The 10,493-nt window shown below is 43.6% G+C and overlaps 1 long non-coding RNA gene across 1 annotated transcript; it reads right to left on the minus strand.

Annotated features, from left to right (window-relative positions):
- Positions 1-296: 296 nt before the first annotated feature.
- LOC146868709 (uncharacterized) lies at positions 297-9,116 on the minus strand. Its single transcript, XR_014966379.1, has 2 exons — positions 8,695-9,116; positions 297-2,293 (listed from the first exon to the last, which is right to left on the minus strand). It is a non-coding gene; the product is annotated as an uncharacterized LOC146868709 (long non-coding RNA).
- Between the last annotated feature and the right edge of the window lie 1,377 nt (positions 9,117-10,493).

Below are 10,493 nucleotides of genomic sequence, written 5' to 3' on the forward strand. Positions count from 1 at the left end.
TTCTGCGCCTGTGCAGAGTAGCAGAGTCTAAGTATAGCCAGTCCTTTAAACAGAGCACAAGGGAAACCAACAGTGAAAAAGGAAACAGCTCTTGGTGAGCACATGGCAGGCAAAATGGCTGCCAGAAATACAAATGGATTCCACAAAGTGGACAAGATAGCCTCTAAATACGAGATGGATTCCGCTAATGCTAATACAATCGCAGCCAATTTACAACAGATGACCCTTTTAGCATTAGCTGAAGACATCTGTTCCTTTGGGGTAATCTAAATATGCATCCCGTACATCTATTAGCATTATTTCGGCCACTTCTTTATTCAACATTTGTTGGGCCTTTGTCTCTGCAATATTCCTTTTGACAGGTATACAGACAGAAATGCAAATAGAGCAAAGCATTGGACCACATTGGATACATACACAGCATGTAAAAAGTATCGAAATAATTATACACAGGATAGTTAGTAACTTCCAGCCCCAAGCAGAAACGAGAGTCCAAAACCATCCAGCCAGAGTCCAAGTACCAGTCTCTGGATGAATTTCTGCTGCAATCTTATGCAGCTTTGATATTGCGTCATATACTGAAGGCGAGTGATCCGGTATGAATACACAACAGCTGCTACCGATGATGCGACATGCACCACCTCGATCAGCCAGAACCACATCTAGGACCATTCGGTTCTGGAGAGGTACAATCCTTGCAATTTGCAGCTCCTCCGTAATGTTCCCGAGTGCCATAGCTGTCTGATTGGTAACAGCTTCCACAACTCTAGTTAATTGTCTTACTTTCCTACTGTTTAATGCAGCACCCACAAAGGAGAACAAACCTAAATTAAAATCGACATATAGTTGCAGAGTGGTATCAGTTTGGTCTACTTCGTCAACACTTATTGTCCTTTTGTATCTATTCCTAGAGATATCGTCGAATAATTTAAGGTCCCGGTGGTAGGATGCAGGTGCCAGAAACACAGGGGGCAATAGAAAGGACACATAGCACACGCCTGACCACCCAGCAGGTAGTTGATAATATCCGTGGCTACCACAGATAAAATAAGTATTGTGTGAGGCTATGAAAGTGCTATTGTTTATACCTTCAATAGACAGAATTACAGTACATTCACTTTTCGCCACTGGAATTCTTCCAATACTGCTTACACATAAATCTGCTTTAGCTCTAGTAACAGAAATCACAAATTATTTATTACTGGTAAAAGTTCTCATATTTGTGAAGATATATGGCGTTGAAATATTGTCCGGTTGATACTCTTCCCATTCCCATTTGGTCCCTTTGGCTTGAGGATAACCATCTTTATCTTGATAGCATACTTTATTGAGGCGAAAAAGAAGTCCGCCTACTGTGCGTCTTCCAGATGCAAACAAAAGCGCATACCAAGCTTGACAAGAACCATTATGAGAACAGGGAAGAGGAATAAAAGGTGTTCCTCCTTTCTTTTGATGTGCAGGTATCATCCCACACACCCAACAGTTGGTAGTATTTGTGGCATTATGAGTATGATGCAACATCTGGATAAAGGTATTATTTAAGTAGGATTGTCGATGCTTCTGCTCATGGTAGGGAAGCGCAAAGTAGTGGTATTCAACTGATACTGGAGTAGTAGCGATCAAAAGTTCTCAAGCAGGAGCCACTTTCTCAACGAACCAGGTTATTACTGCTACAGCCACCATAGTAACAACAAACCCTATAGCACAAATGATCTTTCTCTTAGCAACAGTTGATCTCATTGTGGACATGATCAGCTTATTGTTGAAAACAATCGTTGGAGCTCTTATCCCTGGGCAGCCGTTGATTTCTTCACCGAGGGTCAAGACGGGTGTCGCTACACTATACAGAACTGATCCTCCCCCCTTGCCACATCGGCATTCCGTTTCACTAACCCTGGGAGGTTGCTCAACCAGTCTATTTCAGCAATGCAGGCTCTTTCCGTTGTCTCAGTTGGTATCGGGATACTCCAGGAATTGTGTGGTCTGGGAAGACTTCCTCAGGTTCGTCAGGTGATATGGCTTGGCCTTTCTCTGTATCCAGGATGTCCCGATGGTCGATCAAAGCAACAGGATCCACCAAGGTAGACGGCACTTTCTTGCAGTGGGTGGAGTGCACCCAGTTCCTCCTGTTCGTCACTCGAACCGCAGTTCTCGTTGAAAGGAGCACCTGCTCCGGACCGCGCCACCTCGGTTCCAAGCTGCTCGACCTCTGGAACGATCGGATCATCACCTGGTCTCCAGGCCGAAGTCCATGGCCTTCACCTGCAGACCTATCAGGAAGAGCTTCTCGAACCTGTTGATGAATAGAGACCAAACTGTCAGTCAATTGTGATAGGTAGTCACTCATCAATACACATGGCACATCATGTATGGGACGTGGTTTAGGAATTCCCCAAATGTTCATAGGCCTCCCAAATACCACCTCATAAGGTGTAAGACCAGACTGCGAATGTGGCACTGATCTAATGGACAACAGTGCCAAAGGTAATGCGTCTGGCCAATTCAAGGATGTGGAGGCTAGTATTTTCGCCAGTTTTAATTTAAGTGTGGCGTTATACCTCTCCACTAACCCTGCTGATTGTGGATGAAAAGCAGCGTGAAACTTCTGTTTTATCCCTAACCCCTTCAGGACATATTCGACAACTTGCCCAATAAAATGGGGTCCGTTATCACTCCATAAAAGTTTACAAACACCAAATCTAGGGAAAAATTCCTTCAAAAGCACCTTTGCTGTAGTGAGAGCTGTATTGTCCTTCGTAGGGTATGCCTCTATCCATTTACTAAAGGCACATACCACTACCAAAACATACTTTAAGTTATTACAGCGCTCAAGCTGGATATAATCCATTTGCAGAACTTCAAAAGGTGCGGTTGGCGTAGGAGTTCGTGTCCCTTTACCAGGATTATGCTGAAGACAAATCAGACAAGACTGCACCATCTTTTTAGCTGTAACGGCAATTTCTGGATGCTCCCAAACTTGCGTGAGCAATTTCGTTATCGAGGAGGCTCCAACATGTGCCGGCCCATGTGCCATATGAATCATAGGTTGTAAATAAGCTGTCGGCAATCTCCACTTGCTCATCTCTTTATTCCTCCAACAGCCCTCATCATCCAATGTTCCCTCCTTAGACCATTGCTCAATTTATTCTGCAGAAGCAGATCTCTGCATGTCTAGCACTTCCTGTCTGGTATCATGCCAGCGTTCGGCCTGTGACTTCACTACGTACATAGACGTGGTGCTTCGCTGCATGGCAGGTCCACGGGCTGTTTGGTCTGCAAAAGCATTGCCTTGTCCTATCTTATCAATTATTTTCTTATGTGCACTTCATTTAACAATTGCTATCCTCTTCGGGTATGTTAAAGCAGTCAAGAGAGTATGTACTAATTCTCCATGCATTATTTGCACCCCGTGGGATGTAAGAAAGCGCCTCTCCTTCCAGAGTAGCCCAAAATCATGAGCCACTCCGAAAGCATAGCGGCTGTCTGTATAAATGTTCACAGATAAGTCAGTACTAAGTTCACACGCTGGTGTCAACGCTATTAGCTCAGCTGCCTGAGCTGACTTCTGTGGAATACGAGCTGTCTCAACTACCGTCTGAAGTGTTGTAATTACATATGCAGCTGACGTTGTACCATCTGGTAACTTCAAACAGGACCCATCAACCCATAGTTCCCCATCAACACTTGAAAGGGGCGTGTCTTGCAAATCAACATGACCCTTTGTCTGTTCCTCAGTAAGGAATATACAATCATGAGACTCCTGTGACTGAGACTGAGTCGCCGGGTGTGGCAACAAAGTGGCTGGGTTTAGTATCGCACATCTCTTTAGAGTAATGTGAGGGGCCAACAATGTCAATTCGTATCCTGTCAGACGAGCACTAGTTAAATGCTGCGTCTTCGTCTGATTTAAAAGGGCATCAACCGCATAGGGTACTTGCACCAACAGCTTATGTGACAAAACTATCCCTTCACTCTGACGTATTGACACAGCTGTTGCTGCAACTGAACGGAAGCATCCCGGTAACGCACGAGCAACAGGATCAAGTGCTGCTGAAAAATATGCACAGGGACGCTGTTTGTCACCGTGTGTCTGTACTAAAACTGACAATGCGCATCCATCTTTCTCGTGTACATATAATGTAAAAGGCTTCGTATAATCTGGAGTACCTAACACTGGTGCTGAACAAAGAGCTTGTCGTAACTGTCGGAAAGCAGTCTCACATTTATCTGTCCATGGGAGGGGCATTGGAGTATCTTTGGTCAAAAGTGCTAGCAAGGGTTTAACAATGTGTGAAAATCCTAATATCCATTGCCTACAAAAAGAAGTAAGACCAATGAATGCAAGGACATCTTTCTGAGTACGGGGCACTGGTGTGTCTAAAATAGCTTGAATGTGATCTGGTGTGAGTGCACGGCCCTCCTTAGACAGAAGGTGACCTAAGTCGGTCAACTTCGGTCTACAATATTGCAATTTCTTTCGTGATACTTTGTGATGATGGGAAGCAAGAAAAGACAGCAAGGACAAAGTACATTTTTCACACTGCTCATGGGTGTCGGCTGCCAACAAGATGTCATCGACATATTGTATGAGAGCCACTCCTTCAGGCAAAATGAAAGAATCAAGTTGTCTTTTTAATGCTTGACTGTAAATACTAGGACTCTCAGTATAGCCTTGAGGAACTCTACAGAATCTATACGATCGATTATTCAAAGTGAAACCGAATAAATATCGGCTATCAGGATGAATAGGGATCGAAAAGAAAGCATTCTTCAAGTCTATCACAGAAAATGTAGTCGCTGTCGGGGGAACCAAAGTAAGAAGTGTTGTTATGTCAGAAACCACGGGGTATTGTGGTACTACAATCTTATTAACTTCTCGCAAATCAATAATAAATCTGTAAACCCTAGTGTCAGTATCTTTTTTCAGAATAGGAAGAATCGGACTATTACAAACATTGTAAGGAACTTCCTCAACAACCCCCACTTCAATGAGATCATGGACAATACATATGAGTGCTTCTTCACCTTCCTGTGAAATTTTATATTGAGGCAAACGTGGCAGCACAGCGCCCTCCTTGACACTAATATGTACTGGTGGAATAACCATTTGCCCTACATCAGTGTCTGAAGTAGCCCACAAAGTACTAGGGAGTGAAGCTAATGCAATATCCTCTTTAACAAGACAAGCTCTCTCCATCACAGGATGGTTGTCATTCAAGATAACACGTACACCTTCTGGAGAACATCGTATCGTAGCCCTGAAATACTTAAGCATATCAAGACCTACGATATTGTCTGGTGTATTTGGGGAAAGCAAAAATGGACATGGAGCAGTACATTTATCCACATGGAATGCAAGTGGTTGCGACAATAGGCTAAGGGAAGGGGTTCCATCGAAGCCTATCGATGTAATGGTTAAGCCAGACAGGGGAGCCCTTGGAACCAATTGTTTAGACAAGGCGCTACGAGTAGCTCCTGTATCAACCAGAAACTGATCAGTGGAGCCCAAAACATTTGCTGTAACATAGGGACCCCTCTGATCTACTGGAACTTCAACTGATTCCTTACCCCATCCTAGGCAATCCTATGCATAAGTAGAATCTTGAGAATCAGATGGCACATAAGCAGACATTTGATATTGGTTCCTTCTATCAAAAGTGTTGAACCCATCCTGCCCACGTATATTAGCATCAAACCTAGCACGATCACCTGTGCTTCCTCTAGGCCCTGAATATCCTGGACGATTTCTCATTTGTTCCCTACCACGTGTACACTGCTGAGCACGCCGTGCTGGACAATCGGAAACCCAGTGCCCGAATTTCTTACAGTACGCGCACTGGTCAGCAGACAAATTCGAACGAGTATAAGAAGGGAAAGACCCACGTCCACCTCTATCACTACCTCTAAAAGGCGGACCATAAGCCTGAGCCAACATAACCTTCGTTTTTAATTCTTTAGTCTTCTTATCCTCATTACCCTTTGCTTCTAATTCCTGGCGTTCATAATACTGAGCCATAGTCAAGAGAGAAACCGGGGAAGCGGTAGTCCATGAACTCTCACTGGCCTTTAGGCGACTAGCTATTCCTGGCAACAGGTTTGCGACATATTTATCGACAAACAGATGTCTGCCTGTGTCATCTGTCAATGACTGGCCACTAAAATCGTGGAATGCTTCTTCAAAGCGTGTAAAGAAATCCGAGACCGATTCATCTGCCTTTTGCTTACAAGATGCTAAAACAGTCCAATCTATCTTTTTAGGGGGAATAATCGTTTTTAACTTAACTAATATAGCTGCGGGAAGATCTAAAATTAACTGACATGGCTTCTGTGGGGGTTCCCTTTCTACATCCATTTCGTCTAAGTCTCTCCATAACGCCCCAAAAGCTGCACGACCATCAATTTTACGAACAGTTCTCCACATATCAGGTGGTAATATCAATCCGAAAAATAAATCAATATCAGGCAAATCATAGTGCAAGAGCTAATAGCACCCTCAACTTCCTCATAAAAAGCGGCTGGATTTTTCCGCGGATCAGGCAATGCAGTTTTAAGTTCCATAACATCCGTCCTATTCCAAGGAGTGTAAACCCAATTATAAATAAAATAACCCTTCGCATCAATAGAGGCCTTATCATCACTTGTACCCTGTCCTTTAGGAGGAACATATAAAGGCGCGGCCTCCCGCATAGGTTTCGCATGAACTATCATAGTCTTATCTGTTCCGGAGGTAAAAGCTTGTGCCATGCCGGTCTGAGATGTCTGTGCAGCTACGTCTGCAGCCTTTTTCTCCTCTCGCAAACGGACTGCATCAACATGCAGTTTAACCAAACGCCTGATTGTATCAGCCACCTGGGAGAAAACAAAAAGACCATCATGCATTTGTTTATAATTATCTGCTATATCGTCAGACTCTAACTCCTCAGAATATTTCCTAAAAAGCTCAAGGACCTCTGCGGCAAACACCTCAGTAAAATACAGCTGCTCCCTTTCATACCACCCTCTCATACTATCTAGAAGTTCAGAGGCGGGGGCAGTGCTATGAACTGCTTTACGAGCAGCAGATCGGAGCTGGGACGAACGCGTAGCAGTCAACATAGAACAAAATGCTCGTGCCTTATCTTCCTCCGAACTAGAGTCCTCATCTGACTCATGAGGGGCAAACGGAACAGTATATGGAGGTGGAGGGCGATCTAATAATAAGGAATCATCTTGTGGTTTATTAAGTATAGGATAAAGGGGCCGCCGAACAGCGTATTGGCCAGTTACCTGTAAATTGAGCTCCCTATCTTCTCTCTCTTTTAACTCTTTTATTTCTTTGTTCTTCAGCTCTAATGCTTTCACATAAATGTTCTTTCACTGTTCTTTTTCAATAAAAGCTTCCTCACGCTTCATTTGTTCACGCACTTCTTTCTCCCACATTCGTACACAATCAAACATATCTTGCCTAGTCTTTCGCTTACACAGACATTGTTCCACATACTCAATCTTTCGTAAATCAAATGACCCATACATAGGCCAACGCAACTCAGGATCCTTACGCGTGTATTTATTCCATAATGTGCTGTACATTATAGAAGAAAGACCATGCTTAATATACATATCCCTATTAGGCGTCCCCTCCGGGGGGGGCGGGTTGTGCTTCATTGAGTCTCAAATAAGTTCCACTACAAAAGCAACACATCCTACGAAGTGTGCTAAAAACAGGCATGCCAAAAATAGTGCAGAATATGCAGTATTATAATCAAAGTAGCACTTAAGGTACCTTTAGTACGATGTGCCGTTCAAATCAATTCAGATAGAGAAAATTCTCCTCATTACCTGCCTATACAGGTTGCAACTTATATATATATATATCATAACAAACCAAGTTGGCCAACACAAAATGCGCAATCCAAAAGCCACAGTAAGTGTTACTAAACTACCTTATCCTCATTACCCTTTGCTTCTAATTCCTGGCGTTCATAATACTGAGCCATAGTCAAGAGAGAAACCGGGGAAGCGGTAGTCCATGAACTCTCACTGACCTTTAGGCGACTAGCTATTCCTGGCAACAGGTTTGCGACATATTTATCGACAAACAGATGTCTGCCTGTGTCATCTGTCAATGACTGGCCACTAAAATCGTGGAATGCTTCTTCAAAGCGTGTAAAGAAATCCGAGACCGATTCATCTGCCTTTTGCTTACAAGATGCTAAAACAGTCCAATCTATCTTTTTAGGGGGAATAATCATTTTTAACTTAACTAATATAGCTGCGGGAAGATCTAAAATTAACTGACATGGCTTCTGTGCGGGTTCCCTTTCTACATCCATTTGTTCTAAGTCTCTCCATAACGCCCCAAAAGCTGCACGATCATCAATTTTACGAACAGTTCTCCACATATCAGGTGGTAATATCAATCCGAAAAATAAATCAATATCAGGCAAAGTCATAGTGCAAGAGCTAATAGCACCCTCAACTTCCTCATAAAAAGCGGCTGGATTTTTCCACGGATCAGGCAATGCAGTTTTAAGTGCCATAACATCCGTCCTATTCCGAGGAGTGTAAACACAATTATAAATAAAATAACCCTTCGCATCAATATGCATTGTTCTAAGTCTCTCCATAACGCTCCAAAAGCTGCACGATCATCAATTTTACGAACAGTTCTCCACATATCAAAACCAACAGCAAGCACCGCAGAAGGACACTTACCAATCACTTGGTGTCCAGGTTCCAACTGCCAAGTTCTAAAATCGACCAAATGGTCACTGCACGGTGGGTCAACAGAAGAGATCTCAGTCGAGGACCGGCACCACCTGGATGGTCAGATCAGAAAGAAAGGAAAAACGCCGTGGTTGCCAAGACTCGGGTCTCATCGGGCAGCTATCGCGTCCAGAGCGAGATTCCAATCCTTCGTCGCGACCAATCCTTTGGGCATCCGAGTCGCCGATGAGCCCCACTGGTTGGGCGCCAATTTGTAGAAGTGGAACTCAGCTAGGCCTACCAGTGCAAGGGGTTCGCCCTTCTCTGCACAGAGTCCTCAGACCAATAGGAAGAAGTTGGCACAGAAACTGGAATAGAAAATACAAAGTTTAATAAACCTCATGAGGTGGAACTACATTCAAACAGCACCCTTCGGTATTGAGTGAAGTAGCACACTGAACAGAAAGAGCATGGTCCTTTTATACCCACACAGGGGCTGAAAAAAGGCAGTACAAGTATACATGAGAAGAGTTATGCACATAGATGGTCATACAGAAATGCACAGTCAACAGTAAAGGAGGAGCTAGCAGTTGCTGACTCTGGTAGAAACAACCTGACAGCTACAGACTAAAAACAGATGCATGGACAGTTAGACTCTTCTGCGCATGTGCAGAGTAGCAGAGTCTAAGTATAGCCAGTCCTTTAAACAGAGCACAGGGGAAAACAACAGTGAAGAAGGAAACAGCTCTTGGTGAGCACATGGCAGGCAAAATGGCTGCCAGAAATACAAATGGATTCCACAAAATGGACAAGATAGCCTCTAAATATGAGATGGATTCCGCTAATGCTAATCCAATCGCAGCCAATTTACAACAGACTTGGTTTAGTGAACACTGCCAAAGTGCCCAAAAGTTGGCCCTAAAAGACATTGAGGAGTGGCTTGATTTCATCTCCTCACCCATAATGATATTCTTCACCCATAATACCATCATTGTTTCAATGAACACCAGTTTGTTAACATGGACACGTCCAAGTCACAAAAGATCTCTATCACCTGCGGACTACCCCAAGGCTCCATAATGTCTCCTGTCATCTTCAACATATATATGAAGTCGCTTGGTACTCTAATCACAGATAGCAGCATTAAGAGTCACTTATATGTCTGTGATACACACCTCTACTTGAAAGCATTATATGCTTCAGACATTCAATGCTCCAAACAGTACTTGCACATCATCCAGATTTGGAAATCCAGCGCCTACCTGAAGTTCAATCTGAGCAAGACATAATTCATGTTATTTGCCAGTAACAATAAACAAGATACACAACAAACCTGGTTTAATGACATGAACCTTGATGACTTTGAACCAAATCTTTCACCAAATGGCAAGTCCTGCCTTCACCCTGGACACCATCTTCACCCTAAAGGAACACATTTCCAGAAAAAAAAATGGCGGCCTGGTACTAGGCCTCTCTTCTGAAGACAGTCAAACCATTTCTTCCAGAAAGAGACTTCTGAACTGCTGTTCAGGCCCTCAGACTCTCTCATTTGTATGATGGTAATGGCCTACTTCATGACCCCCAGACCAAAATTATAACCATATCATCCCCACCATGCTGGAACTCCATTGGCTCCCTTTGTTTGCCTCCACCGCCTTCAAAATCAGTTGCATCATTTGCAAAGCTATGACCAGCACCGCTGCTTATCTTGCAGAAAAGCTCACCATGTCTGGAGGATCTCAGCCAATATACTGCAGACAAAGAAGGTAAAAAGAAAAGAAAAAACAAGGCAGCAGACCTTTTCCATT

Source organism: Triturus cristatus, chromosome 1_2 (assembly GCF_964204655.1).
Source record: "Triturus cristatus chromosome 1_2, aTriCri1.1, whole genome shotgun sequence".
In the NCBI taxonomy this organism is placed as follows: domain Eukaryota; kingdom Metazoa; phylum Chordata; class Amphibia; order Caudata; family Salamandridae; genus Triturus; species Triturus cristatus.